Source organism: Littorina saxatilis, linkage group LG17 (genome assembly GCF_037325665.1).
Source record: "Littorina saxatilis isolate snail1 linkage group LG17, US_GU_Lsax_2.0, whole genome shotgun sequence".
Lineage (NCBI taxonomy): Eukaryota > Metazoa > Mollusca > Gastropoda > Littorinimorpha > Littorinidae > Littorina > Littorina saxatilis.
Window position 1 is genome coordinate 54,561,208 of NC_090261.1, and position 23,306 is coordinate 54,584,513.

The following is a 23,306-nucleotide window of genomic DNA, read 5'->3' on the forward strand; positions in this document are numbered from 1 at the left end:
CGTCTCACTCTATCCCTATCCTTTCCCAGCCCGCCCCGCCTGGCGACATTGGGGCGGCGAGGTCAAGGCGACCTGACCCCGGTCATGCGCAGAGGGAAGCGGAAGTGGAAAGGAAACGAAGCATCTGGTGCTGGAAAGCGATCTGTTGTCACTCAAGGAGCATTGCTGATCTGAGGGCTTTCCGCTTGACGGCAGAAAGGTAAATGCGTGGAATGACGACCTGGAACAGTGCATACGGGTTATAAGAATAAGTAAAGCGAGGGGGACGTTTTGGTGGGAAAGCGAATTATATAGAGACAATCCGAGTCTATCCGTGAAACATTGCGGCTAAGCGAATGTATAAGCTTTTCTTCGAAAGCTTCATCTCTGACTGCGCTTAGCAGTGAGGACATTGGAAATAGTTATCGAAGACTACTAACTGTGACAGAAAACAGTTGACATACTTCACTTAAAATAATCGATGCAAGGGACCGTCGCGAAATAACTTTCGTGGTTGAAAACGACGTTAAACACCAAATAAAGAAAGAAAAGAAAAATGCAAGGGACCGGTGTAGAGTGAACATTCGTTTAGACTTTAGCCATTTTAACCATAACATTTGCAGTTTCTGTCCCAGCTGTTTATGTGCCTCACTGTCGCTTTATTGTTTAAAATGACTTTCTTTTTCAAGAAGGATGTTCAGTGATAACAATCACGATCAAATTCTGCACACACACACACACACACACACACACAAATATCATCAATGTTTTTTTTGTTTTGTTTTTTTATAATTTATATTGTTTTTGGTTGTTTCTTCAGTTGTAATCTTGATTTGAAACGTAAGCAATCTATTTGTTTCGGGCTTGGTCCCTTGTAGAACACGTATTGGTCTGTTTAGATAAGCTAAAAAGATAGCATCAAATTAACTTACTCTTTATAACTATGTCTGACAAATGTTTAAAACAAGTTGCGGCACAATTCAATTCATTACCTGAATTGTTCAAGTTAAAATTGTCAAAGCCACATAAATAACTTTGACGATACAATAGCATTCATTTTAGACAGAAACACGGAAACGGCACATCAGAAGAAAAAATATCGAGCTTGCCAGGATTCGAACCTGGAATCTTCTGATCCGTAGTCAGACGCGTTATCCATTGCGCCACAAGCCCACTTGAGTGCTCGCTGTCCGCAATGACAGACATTCAACAACAAAAACTTGCTACCTCAACCACTCTATAAATTAATTAAATTGAAAAGAAACAAAATACAATGTTCGATTGTAATCAGCTGTCTATCTCTTTTCTTTGGGGCTTCTCCGTTTGGCGACTGCCCTATTCTAACTCTACTCCCTCTGCTAAGGGTTAAACTACAGCTTTGAAATGGCAAAAACTCTTTAAAACAAAACAAACAAATAAAACGCATGACACATAAATAGTCCGCAACAACACCTCCCCCAAAAAAGGACTATTGATTTAAGAAATGCAATCTTGACAGACACACTGAACAGAACAGGAAAAAAAACGTCGAGCTTGCCAGGATTCGAACCTGGAATCTTCTGATCCGTAGTCAGACGCGTTATCCATTGCGCCACAAGCCCACTTGAGTGCTCACTGTCCGCAAAGACACACATTCAACAACAAAAACTTTCTACCTCAACCACTGTATAAATTAATTAAATTGAAAATAAACAAAATACAATGTTCGATTGTAATCAGCTGTCTATCTATAAGTGCTGTGAAATTTGACTGTGAGGACTATGGGTGATGTGAACTGTGCTGTGAGGACTATGGGTGATGCGAACTGTGACTGCGGAAAGACAATGAGTGCTGTGAACTGTGGTACGTATAGGGGGGGGGGGGGTATGATGTAATGTAATTATTGTGATAATGTATGGGGGTTATGATGTAATGTATATATGTATGATGATGTATTCTGTGTCGATTGTGAATGTATGGTGGGGTGGGGTGGGGAGGTATGATGTAATTAATGTACGATGATGTACTTGGTGTTTGATAGTGTATGATTGTTTGTTAGTTGTAGATTACGATGTTTGATGTTGTAATGTTTGTGCGTGTGTTATAATGCAATATGTTATGATGTAATGTATGATGATGTATTCGGTGCATGATAGTGGATGTATGCTTGTTAGTTGTAGATCTAGTACGATGTTTGAGGTTGTAATGTTTGTGCGGGTGTTATAATGCAATATGTAGCCGTATGATGGTTCCAGTGTGTGAGTTGTACATGGCCGGGTGCTAGAGTGCCGCATGCATGAGTAAGTGCATGTGGAGCTGTATGGCTGGGTGAATTGTGGGTTGCGTACGTCCGAGGGGCACATGTAGCCTGTGTGTCTGAAGTAGTGGGTATGTTGCGTAAGGGTGTGCTGATATTGAACTTCAGTTGTGTTTTGTAAATGTCTATGTATCAGTGTATTATGTCTTGCCACACACATGCCAAATTTCCTTGTATTGATGAGGACAATAAAACTTCTTGTATCTTGTATCTTGTATCTTTCTTTGGGGCTTCTCCGTTTGGCAACTGCCCTATTCTAATTCTACTCCCTCTGCTAAGGGTTAAACTCCAGCTTTAAAATGGCAAAAACTCTTTAAAACAAAACAAACAAACAAAACGCATGACACATAAATAGTCCGCAACAACACACACCCAAAAAAAGGACTATAGATATAAGAAATGCAATCTTGACAAGACACACTGAAATAAAATCTCGAGCTTGCCAGGATTCGAACCTGGAATCTTCTGATCCGTAGTCAGACGCGTTATCCATTGCGCCACAAGCCCACATGCGAACATTTTCTCAGCGAAGAATGGATTTCCAAAACCTCTTGCTTCGTATATTGACCACTGAATACATTATTATAATTGCGGGGGGAAATTGCGATGTAAAGTCGACCTTAAAATACCTGATTAAATTTTAACCATGATCACTTCTTTCTAACTGCTGTCTATCTTTTTTCTTTGGGGCACGTCAATGAGGCAACTGACCTTTCTAATTCTAATTCTACTTCCCCTTCTCAGCGATACTGAGACTCAAGCAAACTGATACAAAACTCTGTAAAACAAAATATTAAAAGTTTTTGGCACAAATTGCGGAAATATACAATTCATTAGCTGAATTTTTCAATCAAAAATAATCAACACCACATCAAAATAAATCTTGACAGTGCAAGGAGTACTATCTTGACAGAAACACTGAATCGAACAGAAAAAAAATATTCGAGCTTGCCAGGATTCGAACCTGGAATCTTCTGATCCGTAGTCAGACGCGTTATCCATTGCGCCACAAGCCCACATGAGAGTAAACGCTCAGCAAAGAAAGAATATCCAAAACCCCGACCCCCAAACAAAGCACCTCGTGGGGACCACTCGTTTTTTCGCGCCAAAATGCCACACCCGCCACACGCAGAGAGATTAGGCTGCCGCGGTGGATCTGCGAATCATAGGGAGCTAGGCCGCTCCGGCGATACATATTTACCCGTCTACCTTTCTATTGTAGTTAATCTAGTAATGCAGAAAGTCAAAGTACGTTACACTGACTTACTACTGATTATTACGAGTATTAATACTTTTATACGTGCGCCAGTGCGGTGCCACTCAACCGAAGAAGCAGTCAAGAATAGGCCTACACAGGCACTTGATCGGTAAAATGAATAAACTGAGTTACCTGTAATAGGTGACCAGTCGGTGTTGAGTCAGTCACTGCTGACAGCTGATAGTTTCAAGTCCAGCGACCATTTCGATGCGGGCCGTTAATCATTATCACACAAAACTGAGCGAAGTCAGTCACGACAATAGTTTAGCGGTGTCAGTTCTTGGCTGATCAGTAAGTAGGCCTAAGTTCAGCTATAATTAATAATTAGAGTTCCGTCAGCTGAGACAAAAACACAGCAAATCATTCTTCACAATTAGTCGGTCACTGACCCAATCACACTTTTCGGGTTTCACTTTTTCTTTTTCTGTCTTTCGGTTTTGTTGGTGTTGTTTTTTTGGAATGTTTTGGGTTTTTTAATACTTTTGTGTCACTCTGTGTCAGTCACTAATGTTATATGATTTTTGGTGTCATTGTTCTACAATATCCGAAGATTACCAAATGTCTGTCCGCAACGACTGAAACGGATTAAGACATGCATGTACCGCATGATGTAGTGTGTGCATGGATATTATATATGGCATACTCGTGACCCAAGGAAGACCACAGATAACGCCAGTATAACACCTCTTTAATTAAAACTGTCCCATCGGCGCTGTTAAAGTGCTACTTCATTACACACATACACACACACACACACAGGGACACACACACACACACACACACACACACACACACACACACACACACACACACACACACACACACATTGAACCTAAAGGGATATCTTAAAACCCGATATAAAATATTTCAGCCCAAAGCAGAGCTCTGACAACTTCACAAAATACAATGTGTGCTCGTGCGTGTAAAAATACGACATGGGCAAACGAATCTTATCCTTAGTACTTCATTTCACTCGTGGTTTTAACAAAGGCGCCACACTGAATGTCCAAAATAATGATGCTGTCAGTTGATCACTCAGCTGAAGAGACCGTACAAAATAATAACCGGCAACCAACCAACCAACCATTGACTCACTCAAAACTGAAACGACCTTGACCGCTTCACTCCCCCTTTAATCCTATAGCATTATTAAATCCTCGTTACTGACCAAGGACAAAGTCCAGTTTTAATGGGCAGCGGAGACTGCATAAAAAGGTCGGTCCGTACGGTAATGCGGATATAACTAATCTTCGTAAAACAGCGAACACCCGGCGACGCCCTCGGGGAAGACTGAATGATTTCGACACGTGGCGAGTGCGTAGGGCTGGTGAAATTACTGTGTGCTGTGTTGCACCTCACTTTGAAGTAATCCCACACTTTGAAGTAAATTACTTCAAAGTGTGGGGATGTGCCCCACACTTTGAAGTAAACCCATTTTTTACTTCAAAGTGTGGGGGGATCTTCCCACACTTTGAAGTAAACTCAGTTTTTACTTCAAAGTGTGGGGGGATCTTCCCACACTTTGAAGTAACTTACTTCAAAGCGTGGGACTTTTGCATCGCCTGTTTGAGCCTGATGATTTTGTCCAAAAAAATGGCAAAGTCTTTTGGATGAGTGAACAGAAAAAGTGAGCGAGCCAAGAAACATAGTGATGTTTGTTATCAGGCTTTAAGCAATGTCCCATTGTTGAGTGTAACGAAAACTCGTGGTGACGATTTTAAAACATGTTGGGTCACGCATGGTCCAATCTTACATGGTCCAATCTTACATGGTCCAACCTTACATGGTCCAATCTTACATGGTCCAATCTTACATGGTCCAACCTTACATGGTCCAACCTTACATGGTCCAATCTTACATGGTCCAATCTTGCATGGTCCAATCTTACATGGTCCAACCTTACATGGTCCAACCTTACATGGTCCAACCTTACATGGTCCAACCTTACATGGTCCAATCTTACATGGTCCAACCTTACATGGTCGAATGTCCAAGTGTGAATGGGTAAGTTGAGCGTATAAGAATGTCCATGTGTGCGATGTGTAAGTGAGACATGGATGTGTTCATGACTGAATGCGTAAGCACAATGCAAGGAATGGCCAGAGAGGTATGTGGGAGGTGTGTTTATAACCTGCCCTGTTATATAGTGCTATATGTCTTATGTAAAAACAATGTCCTGTTTGTATTATTGTTATGTACCACGCCTGAATTTCTCTATGAGATAATAAAGTATTCTTATTCTTATTCTTATTATAACAAGAAATTCCTCCGAGGTAGGAAAAACACCCCCGTCCCCGTTGGTCAAAGGGAAATAACCATTCTCACTGCCACCAACTGAGAAGGTTATTTCCCTTTGACCATTAATATGTCACTCTTAATCTTAATCCACCAATAACTCCCTAACCGTGTGTTTGACTGGTCCCAATTTTTGTAAGGACCGTCTCAGGAATGTATAGAACCTGTTCACCAAGTTTGGTGACGATCGGTCCGTTCATTCTTGAGATCTATATGCGAACACAAACAAACAAACAAACAAACAAACAAACACATCGAGTGAAACCTATTCACACCCCTATACCGGGGGTGTAAAGAGTGCAGTCCAGCCAGAGAAGGCAAATCGGAATACTCTTTTGTGCTGTGCACGTACAAACGGAAAGAATCAAAAAACAAGTATGGGAGGCATCTCAGTTGCAAGCGAGTTTTGTCGACGATTTTGAGAGAAGTCATTATTTCTATTACAAGTGTTTGTCTGTCTGTGGACTGGGTGGCCGAGTGGTAACGCACTTGCGCTCGGAAGCGAGAGGTTGCGAGTTCGACCCTGGGTCAGGGCGTTAGCAATTTTCTCCCCCCCCCTTTCCTAACCTAGGTGGTGGGTTCAAGTGCTAGTCCTTCGGATGAGACGAAAAACCGAGGTCCCCTCGTGTACACTACATTGGGATGTGCACGTTAAAGATCCCACGATTGACAAAAGGGTCTTTCCTGGCAAAATTGTATTGGCATAGATAAAAAATGTCCACCAAAATACCCGTGTGACTTGGAATAATAGGCCGTGAAAAGTAGGATATGCGCCGAAATGGCTGCGATCTGCTGGTCGATGTGAATGCGTGATGTATTGTATAAAAAAAAAAACCGGTCATACACGTACAAAATTAATCCACTCGTGCAAAAACACGAGTGAACGTGGGAGTTTCAGCCCATGAACGCAGAAGAAGAAGAAGAAGAAACGCCCAAGTACGGTGCTCGGTCCAAACAAAGAAGAACATCATGACATGAGCATCAAAAAAGCCGTTTTATCTATTTTTGACAATTTGCATTGTCTTTATTGATTGAAGTGCACGTTATACAGACACAAACTCCACACATCTTAACCAGACACCCTGCGCTAAAAATCTGTACCCACGCTGCATTTATTGCCTACACAGCTGCACTGTGCACTTGGAACCCGAGAGAAAGATTGTATTATTGGACCTGAGGCAGACTGTAAGTATTAATAAAAGTATACGATGCAGCAAAACCCCGTCAGGTGCATAGGCCCTTCCAGACAGAATGTTAAAGGAGACCATTATTAAATTAATATCAAAAGGCCTCTGTGTGTGTATATGTGAATTTGTTGACGCTACCGTCCACATGCAGTGTTCAGACTAATTGCGCTGGGCATTTAAAGGCCACAAACTTCCCTCAGTTCAGCCAGACACAGTGAAAATCTGTCTATACGATGCGCTGATATTGCCTACAGCTTGCACTGCTCATGTGAAAACCGAAGGGAACGGTGACAGAGCCACGAGAAGAAAACGATGGTGATATTGAAAGTAACAGACAGAAGGGTAGCTTCCACCACGTCAAGAAACTACACCAATACTTAAATTAACAAGAAATTCCTCCGAGGTAGGAAAAACACCCCCGTCCTTACCATTCTCACTGCCACCAACTGAGAAGGTTATTTCCCTTTGACCATTAATATGTCCCTCTATAAGTCCTTGTAGAATCTTAATCCACCAATAACTCCCTAACCGTGTGTTTGACTGGTCCCAATTTTTGTAAGGACCGTCTCAGGAATGTATAGAACCTGTTCACCAAGTTTGGTGACGATCGGTCCGTTCATTCTTGAGATCTATATGCGAACACAAACACACAAACAAACACATCGACCGAATCCTATACACACCCCTATACCGGGGGTGTAATAAACAAAACGACGCAGAGGCAATATCGGAGTGACCGTTGCACATCTTGGTACAGAAGGTAAAAGGTTCTGCAAACACACACACAAACTAAACAAGTCGCGTAAGGCGAAATTACTACATTTAGTCAAGCTGTGGAACTCACAGAATGAAACTGAACGTAGTCCGCCGCTAGTGCAAAAGGCAGTGAAAATGACGAGCCTGTTTGGCGCGGTAGCGGTTGCGCTGTGCTTCATAGCACGCTTTACTGTACCTCTCTTCATTTTAACTTTCTGAGCGTGTTTTTAATCCAAACATATCATATCTATATGTTTTTGGAATCAGGAACCGACAAGGAATAAGATGAAAGTGTTTTTAAATTGATTTCGAAAATTTAATTTTGATCATAATTTTTATATTTTTAATTTTCAGAGCTTGTTTTTAATCCAAATATAACATATTTATATGTTTTTGGAATCAGAAAATAATGAAGATTAAATTGAACGTAAATTGGGATCGTTTTATAAAAACTTTTCTTTTTTTACAATTTTCAGATTTTTAATGACCAAAGTCATTGATTAATTTTTAAGCCACCAAGCTGAAATGCAATACCGAAGTCCGGCCTTCGTCGAAGATTGCTTGGCCAAAATTTCAATCAATTTGATTGAAAAATGAGGGTGTGACAGTGCCGCCTCAACTTTTACAAAAAGCCGGATATGACGTCATCAAAGACATTTATCGAAAAAAAGAAAAAAGTGTCCGGGGATATCATACCCAGGAACTCTCATGTCAAATTTCATAAAGATCGGTCCAGTAGTTTAGTCTGAATCGCTCTACACACACACACGCACAGACAGACAGACACAGACACACACACATACACACACACGCACACACACTCACACACACACACACACACACACACACACACACATACACCACGACCCTCGTCTCGATTCCCCCTCTACGTTAAAATATTTAGTCAAAACTTGACTAAATGTAAAAAAAGGCAATAGAGGCAATATCTGCTGGATGGCCATTAGAGATCACATAGAGACAGGTACTGAGGTTCCACAGACCGAGGGGAGGGGGAGGGGGTCAGAAGCAATAAAGGGGTGGCCATTAGCTATGGGGTGGGGACCGACTGACAGGTATTGAGGACACCCGATCCTGATTCCACCCGCTTTCTCTTTGCAAGTGACCAAGTGACCACTCTTGCCGCTGTCCGCCCAACAAAACAACACACAAAGTATGTGCATAAGGAGCACTTCAAATGTCCCCTCGGAGACTGGCAGACGCCTCTCTAATGCACACACTTGCGCACGATTAGAAAAATGAGAATGCACGTGATTAAAAAACGAGAATGAAAAAAACTGAAAAAAACTGCATGTGAGTGCATGAAGATGCGATCTCATCTGGTCAAAAATGAGAATGAATCAGAAAATAATGGCCAGCCAAATAAAGGACACACGACCCTACACCTATCAGGCAAACACTCCCACCTTTCTATGTGTACTTTGTGCAGCGTGTGGGGGGAGGCTTCAATCTGACTGACCACTTCACGGAGGTGACCACAGCTGATTAATTTATGTGCAAGACATCACGGTTTCAGCCGAGCACACTGCAAACTTGCACAGCATTGGCGAAGTTTGCATGTCGTCAGTTTACACCGCAAATAAACTATGGGCAACAAAAAAACGAGTCAGCCAATCAGACGATCCTGTTTAATTGAAGTTTTTTTCGGTTCTTAACTGTCTGTTTTGGGGAATAATGGGATGTCATTTACTCCACTGGACGCGACGGTCAGTATGATCAGATTTCAATGTACGGTCATTTTGATGATATTTCCAAACACGGTCAGTTTGATGAGAATCCAAAGCACGGTCAGTTTGATCAGATTTCAATGACTCTACGAACCAGACAGCTGGTACTCCTCTATCTCTCTCCTTATACTCGGAGTAAGGAGGAAGTGACCTTGTGTTGGCTGCTAGATGGTCAATTCAGTTATATTGTTATTTGTTGGTGAAGCAGGCAGCTGACACGGAACGAGGAGGATCTTCCATCGGCATCGGCTCAGACTGAGGAACCCCAAAGACCAAAACTGACCAGTGCATATAACGTACACTACATTGAATTGAACCAACACTCTCCAAAAACTTGATCATGTCAAGAGATTTTAATGTTTTCGACTGAGCCTCTTATTATGATAACAAATTGATTGATATGTCACAAAGATTTGCGATCTTCAGCAATTATCACAAAGACATTAATTTTGTGTGGGAATTGTTATGATGGAAATGAAGTGTGCGCTTTTTGATAAAATTATAGTATAAGGATTAATGAACCTTTATGTTTCACCATCTGAGTTAAAAAGAACACAAACAAACAAAACAAGACAACATTTATGTTCGTGCATCGAGTTGACAGACGAGGAACTGATTAATATTCTGGCATTCAAATGATGGTAAAGCGTGGAAAAATAAATGACGAAGAAACAAGAAAATATCGTACTGATTGTGAATCTATGTCAAATTAAAGAAACGATCTTAAACAAAACAGTCAAGTTTTGTTTACTTGTCTTTAGTTGACACGAAGAGCGGGCGTGAGACAGATTTGTTCAGGCAGATTTGTTCAAGGCAGATTTGCAAACTCTTTGTATGGTAGACAATACCGGCGGCGTGAGATTGACCTGATGGTTCTCATATCATTCCGATTGTAGGATCCACAAAGAAGCACTCAGCAACCGCGAGAGGCCAATGGGTAGCCACAAAGGGGAGCAGAGAGCACAGTAAGCACTTCACGCTGGGAGCCAAGGACCGTCCAGGACTCGGTCAACACTCGACGATCTCTCTCGCTCTGTGTGATGTCGTGGTTTCAAAGTCGTTGTGCATGTCATTGGTGTAATGACGTAGCGGCTGTCTCCACCTGCGCGGCTGCTTCATAATAGTACGGGTTTGAAGTAGTTGTTTGTTTGTTTGGTGGTTTGTTTGTTTTTCTGTTTGTTTGTTTGTTTGTTTGGTTGGTTGGTTGGTTGGTTAGTTGGTTGGTTGGTTGGTTGGTTGTGTTTGTCTGTTTGTGTGTTTGTTTGTTTGTTTGTTTGATTGGGTTTTTTTTAGGGTTTTTTTAATACAAGGGTGATTTAGAACTGTATTGTAATTAGGTCGATGTTCCTTTAGTTGTCAGTTGGGTACATAGTTATCACAATTTGGGGGAACTTTTAAACTTGTCACTTTTAAATAAAAATCCACTAGCATATTATTATTATTATTATTGTGATCATTTTTATGCGCCTAATCTAGATATAGCCCTAGGCGCTTACATATTAATTTCTGCCGTTTGAAATGGAATTTTTTACAGACAGACAGACAAACAGACATTTTTTACACACAATATATAACGCATTCACATCGGCCAGTAAAACTCAGTATCCTATTAGGCGAGCATTCACCTTTCACGGCCTTTATTCCAAGTCAAACGGGTATTTGGTGGACATTTTTATCTATGCCTATACAATTTTGCCAGGAAAGACCCTTTTGTCAATCGTGGGATCTTTAACGTCATCATCCGGCATCCTGATATACGCTGCTACCCCCGCCCCCCCAACACACACACACCACACACACATTTAAGACATGAGACATAAGACGTAAGATAATTTATTTTCCATACAATTAGACAGTGGATGAAAACGTGTGGTTCGACTGCTCTTAAACAACCAAACAACATAATTATACGTAAACAACCGAAAGATTAAAAAAAACAACGAAGTAAAAACATCCAAAGTACACACATAAACCAACAAACCATTACACATACGCACATATTGGGTAACTATTGGTTGGGCCAAAAAGGCAATCACCAATACATTTCACTTCTAAATGGACAAGTAAAATATCAGTGTCACAGGGGAATCTTGATCGGTCCACACACTGACACACACACACACACACACACACACACACACACACACACACACACACACACACACACACACACATTCTGCCACACAAACCACACACACGCACGCATTCACACATTTCATGTGATGAATATTGATTGATAGTATAAATCACAATGTGTAACAGCACGAAAATGATTCAATCAATCAATCAATGAGTCTTATATCGCGCATATTCCGTGGGTACAGTTCTAGGCGCTCTGCAGTGATGCCGTGTGAGATGAAATTTTATACGGCCAGTAGATTGCAGCCATTTCGGCGCATATTTACCTTTCACGGCCTTATTCCAAGTGACACGGGTATGGGTAGACAATTATTAACTGTGCCTAAGCAATTTTGCCAGGAAAGACCCTTTTGTCAATCGTGGGATCTTTAACGTGCACACCCAATGTAGTGTACACGGGGGGAGGTTCGGACACCGACGAGAGTCTGCACACAAAGTTGACTCTGTGAAATAAATTTCCGCCGAACCTGGGATCGAACTCACGCTGACAGCGGCCAACTGAATACAAATCCAGCGCGCTACCAACTGAGCTATATCCCCGCCATTCAATGGCCTGAACATTTCATGTCGAGTCCCATCCCTGTCGACGACGTCAAATGTAACCGAGTGCCAAAACACCACAATCACCTTTGAAGGCGAAGTCCACTCACACGGGATTGAGAATTTTAGAGCATATTTCTAAGCCCTATAATAACTGTTATGGCTTTTCAAAGGAAGGCCCGAACATACAGACACGTTAAAATTAATATTAAAAGTCCTACGGTTTTGAGCCATTAAGGACTTGAGTGTTTGTCCGCTTTCATATAGACACACACCAATGCCGCCAGACCACATCACAAACAGAACTCTACAATCCACAGGTGTTGCCCACACACACACACAAACACACACACACAAACACACACACACACACACACACACACACACAAACAAACACAGAGAAGCCGTATAATTATATATGTATATGTATACCGATAAATATATAGAGATAGATGACAGTGTATTTTTCGCGTGACTATATATTGATTCGACCTTTGCACTTTTACAGTGAGGACAACTTACGGGTGCAAGGAAAGCGTTCTGGACAGTGCAGTGACATTCTAAAAATAGCAACGTAGTAACGTGAATATGGATTGACGCCACACGAAGGAAGGGAGATAAACGCAAAACACTGGAGAAGATAAGGAAGAGTTACTGGGAATGGATCTGGGAACATGAACAGAAAAACCAAAATCGGTTCAGCGCTGCGCGCAGAGAGCACGTGTTGAAAATTCTCATCAACCAGGTTGTGTCCGGGGTCTACCTAAAATGCCCACCAAATTTGAAGCAGATCCATCGACAACTTTGGCTTGGCATAGCGAACACACACACACACACACACACACATACACACACACACACACACACACACACACACACACACACACACAGACAGACACAAGTCGTATATATATATATATATATACTAGATGATTACCCGCTTCGCCGGGTACCGGCTTCGCCGGGAAGAAGTAGAGTCGAATACCCGGCTGTGCCGGGGACCCGGCTCTGCCGGGTGTACGCCGGCTTTGCCGGCGCACGAAGGAAGGGAGATAAAAACGCAAAACACAAGGGGGGGTCTTTCCTTATGGTTTATACTTGTAATAGTAGTAGTCTTGAGAGCGCACAGACCCCGCCCACTTTGATCCCGACCCGCTCGTGACGAGTGCCTGTGCTGTGATCCATTCACGCAAAGACTGCACACTGCAGACGGTGTAACAGGACGAAAGACTTAGTGCCCTCCGAACATTTTACTCCCGAGTTTGTTTGCTTGCGTGCTTGCTTCTTTAGTTCACTGTTGTTGTTGCTGTTTCTTTTGTGTTTGTTTGTTTGTGTTTGACGTTTGTTTGTTGTAGTTGTTTTTTTGTGGGTTTTGTGTGTGTGTGTGTGTGTGTGTGTGTGTGTGGTTTGTTTGCTTGTTTGTGTGTTTGTTGTTTCTTTTTTCCTTTCTTCTTTATTTGCTTGTTGTTTGTTTTCTTGTGTGTTTGTTTACTCCCATTCTCAAACTCTTTATTCCCATTCTCTTGGTTCATTCATTGCTCCTTTTAAACTGTTCTATACAACTCCGGGAAAATGTCGATACTACTTTCTCTTTTTATTGTACTCACTTAGTTCTACTGTTCTAAACTAAAGTAGATTTATTTTTAATTTAATGGGTTCTTTTAGTTCACCGTTTCACATCATAGTTGGAAGTGGCATGTATTCTGACCTCTTCAGCCCCAGTAGTACCATCTTTGATACCCCGAGGACTGTCAGAGTGTATGTCACCGTGACCTGCACTGACGCAATTCGCGTGGCCGCTCGTCATTTATGGCAGCATACTGGCACCAAAAGCGATATTTACTAATATCACTGAGATAATTATAATTATCGCTGATATTTGTAAATTAGTATCACCACTGACGGAGTTGCCAATGCCAGTATGCTGCAGCCATCAGTAAAGTGAGGGAACTAAACGATTCTGTTGATGATAATAGGGGCCCTAGATTGTAAATCGCATCTCATGATCTGTAAAGTCTTCCGACACAGTAAAATATGTTCCAATCTTATGTTAGAAGCGGCACGGCAATACAGCTGCGCAACGTGTGCCTCTGGTTATCGCGAAAAGGGAAGGAACCCGCGCGCGCAGGAAAGGTGAAAAGCGCGCGACTGAGAAGCTCCCTTGCACTCACTCGTTCTCCGCCATCGATCCCACCATAATCACAAGCATAGCACTGTAGAAATAATGTAGTCTGCGTCGAAGTCTTGAACATTTTCAAAGGAATACCTTTTGGGGTTTTGAAACATGCAATTCCTTCCCCAAAAAAACATAACTTGCATGAAAAGGAGTTATTTCCCGCCTGGTAGCTATATCATGCTGTCCTTTTGCGATATCTTCAGCTGCCCGGTTAGCTCAGTCGGTAGAGCACGGGACTCTTAATCCCGGGGTCGTGGGTTCGAGCCCCACATTGGGCGACTTTTTTTTCTTTTTTTCCACCAGGCAAAAGATCAAATGACCAGGGACTTGTTATTACATTTTCTTATTACACATCGTTAACTTTTTTCATTTATCCATTTTACCCCCAAGCACCTCCAGGTATATTTTGGGATTCAATGGCATCTTGTTTACGTGTATTTGTACATAAACTCTTTTTAGTATATCAGCCAGCCGCCCAAATGACATACAAATTTAAAATGTTTATATAGTAGGTATCTCTCGCACGTCACATGATTAAAAGAATGGAATTCCAATGTTCAGTATTTTATACATAAAGACCGTCTTTGCCGCTACAATTTAGCAACTTTGTCCCAAATTAACTCTTCCCTGCAACTGTTTTTCTTCTACGATTGATATTCATGGCCGTCATATCTTCAGGTCGGTCGGTGGCTGCCACGAAGTCCGCAGTCTTCTGCAGTTCGGCAACGGGTCCCAAGCCTACAACATTTTGTTTTTAAGTTTTCCCTGAAGACTGATCATTGTTTTGAACACAGTTGTTGGAATGAATCGAATTTCTAATTAATCGTGTGGGGGAAGGCTGGGGGTGTCACTCGGATGCTTCCTGTTCTTCAACCGCCCCCCTAACCCCACTAACTGACCTCCTTATAAAATAGGAGGATAGGCTAGGATCCAATTATTCCTATTATTTAAACAAATTTCATTTTGGGGTTGCGCTCTCTCGTTTCCGTTGCGATGATAACCTAAAACAAGTCGCGTAAGGCGAAAATAAAACATTTAGTCAAGCTGTCGAACTCACAGAATGAAACTGAACGCAATGCAATTTTTCAGCAAGACCGTATACTCGTAGCATCATCAGTCCACCGCTCGTGGCAAAGGCAGTGAAATTGACAAGAAGAGCGGGGTAGTAGTTGCGCTGAGAAGGATAGCACGCTTTTCTGTACCTCTCTTCGTTTTAACTTTCTGAGCGTGTTTTTAATCCAAACATATCATATCTATATGTTTTTGGAATCAGGAACCGACAAGGAATAAGATGAAAGTGTTTTTAAATTGATTTCGAAAATTTAATTTTGATCATAATTTTTATATTTTTAATTTTCAGAGCTTGTTTTTAATCCGAATATAACATATTTATATGTTTTTGGAATCAGAAAATAATGAAGAATAAGATGAACGTAAATTTGGATCGTTTTATAAAAAAATTGTTTTTTTTACAATTTTTAGATTTTTAATGACCAAAGTCATTGATTAATTTTTAAGCCACCAAGCTGAAAGTCCGGCCTTCGTCGAAGATTGCTTGGCCAAAATGTCAATCAATTTGATTGAAAAATGAGGGTGTGACAGTGCCGCCTCGACTTTTACAAAAAGCTGATATGACGTCATCAAAGTTATTTATCGAAAAAATGAAAAAAAAACGTCCGGGGATATCATACCCAGGAACTCTCATGTCCAATTTCATAAAGATCGGTCCAGTAGTTTAGTCTGAATCGCTCTACACACACACACACCGTCGCACAGACACACACACAGACACACACACAGACACACACACACACACACACACACACACACACACACACACACACTGACACACACACACACACACACACACACATACACGAGGGCCCCAAAGGGTTTAAAATCGTGATCGTGATTGGCGTTTTTTGACCTTTCTGTGACCGTGATTGCCGAAATTTCCATTTCTGTGATCGTGATGGGACTTTGCCCGTGATCCGTGATGACAAAAAAATCAAGTCTCGTGATCGTGATCGTCATTTGTGTTCGTGATCGTGATGGGCATTATTGCAAAGCATTTTATTTTCAACGTACATTTTTCACAGCTGTATCACTCTATGATCCTCTACTGATTCGTCAAGGTGTTTGTGATCGTGAAAACAAAAATCAAGGTAACTGTGATCGTGAAAGCTAAAATTTCCCTTCCCGTGATCGTGATGATACCCCCCCCCCCCCCCCCCCCCCTTTGGGGCCCTCATACACCACGTCCCTCGTCTCGATTCCCCCTCTATGTTAAAACATTTAGTCAAAACTTGACTAAATGTAAAAAAAAGATTTTTGCAATGTATCGATCCTGATCCTGATCCTGATCCTGAAATCAACATTATCGCTTTTCAGACACGAAGATTTTGCCAAGGTTCTCTGTGTGTATAAAGTTGGGTACATTACAACAGCTTCGTTGAATTCAGGACACTATCTCTGTTGCACTTGCACGGCAGATGATTTTCAGCAACATGACGAATTCGTCTTTTTTTTCGCGCTCAACAATCTACTGTTGTGTGCCTCTGGTAATCGCAAAGGGGAAGCAACCGCGCGCAGCCAAACCCAGCTGAAAAAGCGCGCCGCAGTTGCCGTGCACTTGTTCTCCGCCATTGTCGACAACTTCAACACAAGAAAAGGACTGTTGAAATGACCTGTTCTGCGTCGAAATCCTTAATCATTTTTAAGGAAAAATCTATCCCATTTTGGCAACATATGAGTCTTTGAAAATATATTCTTGAACTCGCTAGAAAAGGAGTTATTTCCCGCCAAAGAGTGGCTATATGTTGCTGTCCTTGAGCGTTGTTTTCAGCTGCCCGGTTAGCTCAGTCGGTAGAGCACGGGACTCTTAATCCCGGGGTCGTGGGTTCGAGCCCCACATTGGGCGTCTTTTTTTTTCTTTTTTTTCCACCAGACAAAAGATCAAATGACCAGGGACTGATAAGAATACAGTTTCTTATTGCACATGGTTATTTCTCTATTTTTATCCATTTTACCTGAAGTATGTTTTATGATCAATGTACCGTGTTTGTACTTATTCATGAACTATTTTTAGTATCAGCCGCCTAATTGTTATAGCACGTAACATGACTAAAACAATGGAATTCCAATGTTCAGTAAATACATAATAACCGGCGTCTCTGCCGGTACAATTTAGCAACTGTGTTCCAAAATAATTACCTCTTTCCTTCAACTGTTCCACATTTTCTTTTTAAGTTTTCCTTGAATACTGATGTTCTGAACAAAGTTGATGGAATGAATCGAGTGTTAAGTCAAAATAATCGTTTTCAGTCACCAAGGGTTTGCCCCAGTTTCAACTGACACTGCCAAGGTTGCCTGTGTGTTTAAAGTTTGGTACCTTACAACGGCATCGTTGAATTAAAGGGATTATATCTAACAAGAAAACAGTCTCAAATCGCCCCAAGAGCTCTACAGTCCATGTTGGGATTGTAATAATGTGACCACACAGCAGGATTACCTTTACATACACGTTTAAGCGCTGAGTTACTCAAAGTATAAACTGCTGTGTTTTAAGTGGGCATCCCAGACTGTAATTCTCATTGCAGGGCCGGACCCAGGGGGGGGGTTCCAGGGGTTCCGGAACCCCACCCCTGGAAAAAGCATGTACCTTGCTTTGAGTGTTTGGTTTTTTTACTAGTTTTAGCACCAAAACAATGCTGCTCTTAACCCTCAAAACAAGGCCCAGAATGCACCAGATTGCACAGATTTTAATCGTTTTTCAAAAATTTTCCGGGGGAGCATGCCCCCGGACCCCCCTAGTTCACGCGCCTGCAAAGCAGGTGCGCGCTTGTGGCTTCGCCACTTCGCTGATTTGCCCCCCCAAAAAAGGAGGAACCCCCCCCCCCCCCCCCCCCTTACAACTCATTTGGTCCGGCCCTGTCATTGTGACGTTCTTTTCGTGAGGTTTTATTTTCGTTCTTCCTTTCGACCCTGAGTATATATCATGCGCTATTCCTGGAGACACAGTTTAGAAATTGAGCCGAGAGCTACAGAGTTCGTTTTGGGAGTTGAATAGATGACAAGGCCCAAAAAAAAAATAGGTGTGGTTAAGGTAACATAGCCAAAAAAAAATAGGGTAGGAAGGTAGGCAATCACATTTTTTTTTTTTTTTACTTTTTTTTCTAATGTGTACAAATTAAACCTACTTGACAGATTTGAAACTTATCGGTGATGATCGTGGATTGAAGTCCTACCAAAGCCTGTTCAGTCGAGGCTTCAAAACGACTTTACTTTTTGCAGGAGTCAACCCACGATCATTATCTCAAAGTTTGAAATGGAAGCCTAACACTGTGTAAGTCCTCTTCCATTCTGTTTGAAAACATCGTTATCGTTTGTTTGGTGTGTGGGATTTTTTTTCCACCATTGCCGGCTTCGCTGGATCTGTCTGAGAATTGTGTTCGTTCACCGCTGAAGTCGTCCGACAAGCTTTTGCGCCAGCAACCAGAGTCAGTTGTAGGTCAAAACACACACAGCAACATCTGCCGATGTTCCGAACAAAGTTGATGGAAGAATCGAGGTTCTAAGTAAAAATTATCAGTCACCAAGAGTTTGCCCCAGTTTCAATTGACACTGCCAAGGTTCTCTGTGTGTTTAAAGTTGGGTACCTTACAACGGTTTCGTTGAATGAGAGCATAGACCTATATTAGATAGATAGGAAACTCCTTCACTGCGCCTGCGAGGATGGTCGCCTACCGCAGGAAAAGGTAACTGCGTATGCCACGAACTGTCCTCGGCGGTCCGCGGTAGTGTAATACAGTCCCTTGCAGAGCTCTTCTCTGCCGGAGATACAACTTAACCGATTCTGTTCGGCTTCCTGTTTACATTTTAGCGCTTGTTGTGGGATAAAGGATGTCGACAAAAGAGGATTTTCTGAAGTGGGACGACTTGCCACTGGAGTACATTTTTTGGAGAATTTACGGATGATGATGTGAAAGCGGTTCCGAACCTGAAAGTGACGAAATCGCAAGCAAAACGGTTCTTCCGTCTCCTGCAAGTGCAAAGCGTCAACGTTCGTCTGCTAAGAATTTCAAGTGTCCCGATTGCACCAACAGTTAATAGTTATGCCTCTATCAGCGGTTTCAGAAGACATGTCACCAAGAAGCACAACAAGCCACATTTGAAAGGTAAGACTCCATCTGCGCGTGTGCGTGTGTGTTTCATAATTATTATCATAATAATATATATATATCTAGTCTAACTGAAACACCTACCCTAATAAAATAAAAATGTAAGTTATTATAGTATTAGCCTACATGGAATACCAACATACCAATCACAGTAAAACCGTGTTATCAGTGGACCTTGAAGCCCAACAGATTAATGCATCTCCTGAAAGCAGTGAAGTAGGAATTTGTGAATGGGGATTTCTGTTATAGTAGACATCTGTTTGGGAACCTGCATACTTACAAAACATGTTCATTTTAGTTTTTACATGATGAGCAGTAAACATGAATTGTGCTGTGTATTATCCTGATGTTGAAATTTACCTGATTGCATTCATTAAGTTGTACGTTATCATTCTCTGTTTCAGCCAGTGAGCATTGAATTGACAACGGTGACGCCCAGTCTGATGCAGTTGCAGTTTTAGACGGACTGGTTGAGGGAGACTGCTGTAATGTTGAGAGGAACACCCGCCTAAGCAATACAACCTTCAGAGACCTGCTCATCAACGCTATTAAAAGGATTGAAGAGGATGCCTATATTAATATCTTCAGAGAAATCATCTCTTACTGCCATAGCGCCAAGTATCGTCTCAAGAGATGGCAATGTGGATGAGATGATGAAACATTTAAGACTTTATAAGCTTCACTCATGCGTCAATAATAAAGATGCAGGGTGCACAGATGTGGACAAGGTACCATGAACTTATGAATGATATTCCTTAGGTTCAGGACTGAAGGTATTCATGTTGTCACTTTATGCAGCATGTGCATCTGGTAGACATAGCTTGAATCAGTATTCAGATGGCTAGCATGTTTTGGACATATTTGGCAGTCCATACTGATCTCTTTTCTCAGTACTTTCAGTGTATGGGTACAGGTGAACTGATGTGTGGAGTGCAAGCATTTATATTTGGGAACTGAACTGGTTATGTTGTCCTGTCAAACTCTGTGAAAAGTCCAGAAGCAGAATAATGGTTTTCTTTTCCATTGTCATGTGCATTTTTGGTACTGCAAATATTCTGATGCTTGTGTGAATTTTAAACTGTGCTCATATGCATAGTGACGTATATTCATTGTGACTGCATTCATCTGCCTGCTCTTTGTTTTTTTGTGTGTGAATAAATTAGTTTCCTGTCATACAGTGTTATCAAGTTTTGGTATGAAGGTGATGATGCGTGCTTTCTTTTCTATCACCTCTCCCTATTTTAGTGTTTTTTTGTTTTGTTGCATACACAATAAATAAGAACAAAGCAAAGAATCAAAAATTTTCTGAGTAATTTTTATTAAACACAACACCTGTCATCAGTTAAACTAAGTTAATCTTTAAAATCTTCGGTTCCTGATGAATCGGGATCAACAGTTAGCTCCGCACACATCGGCCCAGGGCAGTCCTCAATCAGAAAATCACCCCACTCCCAAGGTTCTGCTGGAGCACCCTCGTCAAGCCTGACAAATAAAAAGAAAATGTAGTCATTTAATCTAACTTGATATTTCCAACAACAAGTACATAAGTAGCCTTGGAAATGTGTTCATAGAAAGACTAGTAGGTCCTTTCAAGGCAAAAACTGAAAAAGGCTCTGCCTTGTGAACATTTATTTGGCCCTGTTGTCATTGTGTTATGTTATTATACATGTATGGCTTTGCTTTTAACTCTGTCTCACAGTTGGGAACAGGAGAAATATGTAGTTAGTCCCTCCTTTTTGCATTTCCCTTCACAAATCATAAATCCAGGCTAGAGTACTTGACATACCTAAATTCGGTCATCCCTTCTACATTCAAAACTGCTGACAATATAGTGTATTATTTTAAATTTAAATTATGAAAAATACTTACTGGATCTGAGTACAAAACTGCAACAACTTGTCTTCCTCAGTCTTCATATTCCTTTCTTCAGCATTCTTTCTGCATGCTGCACCCTGTTTGGATCTCGATCCTTTCCGAGGGATTCCAACACGTTTCCACCGCCCCATCTGGAAGATCATTAAAATAATAACATAAACATATTACAAATGCCCCTACATAAATAACCAATTACGTGTGTTTCTGATTCCTTGTTGCAACACTCTTTGCAAACAATAATTATTATTATAAGTATAAAATTAACAGCTCACCACTAACAACAACAAAAAAATGTATATGCTTTGACTTTAAGGTAACTGTAAATCTGTTAAATTATCATTATTATATGAAATTAAAGTCAGATAAGCAGCAGTACAGATATGACACATGTACAGATGAATTGTACAGGAAAAACCCTTTCTTTTCATATATGACATGACATATTTTATGATTTATTTGACTCTTTGATTGTCGGTAGAGTCATGCAGCAATAGCTCTTAGACTGGGACTGAAATTCTGTTATCATCTGCAAATATGTCCAAATATCCCAACTTTAATGCAATGATTTAATTAAAGTAAGAAAAAGAAAGGGAAAATGGATGCACCTTGCTTTCAAAAACATAATCATTAACACCATTACATTTTTTCTGAAATTTTCTGAATTTTTCTGTTGAAGATATTGATTGCAAAACTTTTGGAAATTAGCAAAAAAAGACGCATTTTCGAGACTTCCCTGCTGAAAACATTTTAATTCTGAGACTTGAGCAGACTTTTTAGTATAAATCGTGGACTTCATGTTTACAAAGTTCGCCGCCATGCATTACTATCATCAACAAATTACAACACACACAGGGCAGCTTTAAAATCAAATGCTTCTTTTTATGTATTTTTCTTGACACAAAATGCAACTTTTGCACATCGGACTTTGAAACTTTTCGGCCCTGTTGAATAATTTCACGGGACACCGTTTTCAGTTTTACTTTCAACAATAACAACTAGCGTAAATCAGTTAAAATTTCGAAATTAGTTTTATTACTTACAAAGTTAGTGAATGCTTGCCCCTCTGCCGATTTTTAAAAAATCCACAATGAATGATTTCATCATAAAAATGGAACCATCGCGTGTTGGTGCATGAAAACGCCATTTTTTCCTCAAAGCCGTGCCCGGCGGGGTAACCGACTGCCAACTTCGATGCTAACTCACGTCGGTTTTCATGAGTTGAATGACAAAAAGAAAACACAAATTTGGACTCCTGATAAATATAAACACTCACCTTGAACAAGAGATGTCGAATTCCCAGTGAAAACGCAGTAAACAGAAATAAACTGGACGGTAAATTCCCATGCGCATAGTCTGTGACCTCTGGCACTAGTCAGCTGACGCGTCTCGCGCATCGCCGTAGGCACACATTTTGCGTGAGGCGGCGGAGTTTCCTATCCCTCTAAATATAGGTCCCTGATGAAAGGGATTATATCTGACAAGTGTATCAGTTGTCTCTTGGTGAAAACAATGAATGCAGTGCCGCGTTCAGTTTCATTCCGTGTGTTCCACAGCTTGGCTAAATGTAGTAATTTCGCCTTACGCGACTTGTTTGGTTTGTTTTTTGGCTCGGTTCAGGACTCATGACATTTTTAAATCCCACCATGCATACGAGTCCTTGAAAATGTCTTCCTGAACTCGCTTCAAAAAGGAGTTATTTCCCGCCAAAGAGTGGCTATAATCTTGCTGTCCCTGAGCCATTTCATCAGCTGCCCGGTTAGCTCAGTCGGTAGAGCACGGGACTCTTAATCCCGGGGTCGTGGGTTCGAGCCCCACATTGGGCGACTTTCTTTTTTCTTTTTTTTGTCGCCAGATCAAGTGACCAGGGACTTGGCAAGAAT

At 41.3% G+C, this 23,306-nt stretch overlaps 1 long non-coding RNA gene and 7 other non-coding genes across 8 annotated transcripts; 3 read left to right on the top strand and 5 right to left on the bottom strand.

Moving 5' to 3' along the window:
• Positions 1 to 1,079: 1,079 nt before the first annotated feature.
• Trnar-acg (transfer RNA arginine (anticodon ACG)) lies at positions 1,080 to 1,152 on the bottom strand. The gene has a single exon. It is a non-coding gene; the product is annotated as a tRNA-Arg (tRNA).
• A 355-nt stretch (positions 1,153 to 1,507) lies between these two features.
• On the bottom strand, positions 1,508 to 1,580 carry Trnar-acg (transfer RNA arginine (anticodon ACG)). The gene has a single exon. It is a non-coding gene; the product is annotated as a tRNA-Arg (tRNA).
• A 1,129-nt stretch (positions 1,581 to 2,709) lies between these two features.
• Positions 2,710 to 2,782, bottom strand: Trnar-acg (transfer RNA arginine (anticodon ACG)). Its single transcript has one exon. It is a non-coding gene; the product is annotated as a tRNA-Arg (tRNA).
• A 436-nt stretch (positions 2,783 to 3,218) lies between these two features.
• Positions 3,219 to 3,291, bottom strand: Trnar-acg (transfer RNA arginine (anticodon ACG)). Its single transcript has one exon. It is a non-coding gene; the product is annotated as a tRNA-Arg (tRNA).
• An 11,285-nt stretch (positions 3,292 to 14,576) lies between these two features.
• On the top strand, positions 14,577 to 14,649 carry Trnak-cuu (transfer RNA lysine (anticodon CUU)). Its single transcript has one exon. It is a non-coding gene; the product is annotated as a tRNA-Lys (tRNA).
• A 2,569-nt stretch (positions 14,650 to 17,218) lies between these two features.
• Positions 17,219 to 17,291, top strand: Trnak-cuu (transfer RNA lysine (anticodon CUU)). The gene has a single exon. It is a non-coding gene; the product is annotated as a tRNA-Lys (tRNA).
• A 3,559-nt stretch (positions 17,292 to 20,850) lies between these two features.
• On the bottom strand, positions 20,851 to 22,858 carry LOC138951618 (uncharacterized). Its single transcript, XR_011451186.1, has 3 exons — positions 22,700 to 22,858; positions 21,421 to 21,557; positions 20,851 to 21,033 (listed from the first exon to the last, which is right to left on the bottom strand). It is a non-coding gene; the product is annotated as an uncharacterized lncRNA (long non-coding RNA).
• A 318-nt stretch (positions 22,859 to 23,176) lies between these two features.
• Trnak-cuu (transfer RNA lysine (anticodon CUU)) lies at positions 23,177 to 23,249 on the top strand. Its single transcript has one exon. It is a non-coding gene; the product is annotated as a tRNA-Lys (tRNA).
• Positions 23,250 to 23,306: the final 57 nt, after the last annotated feature.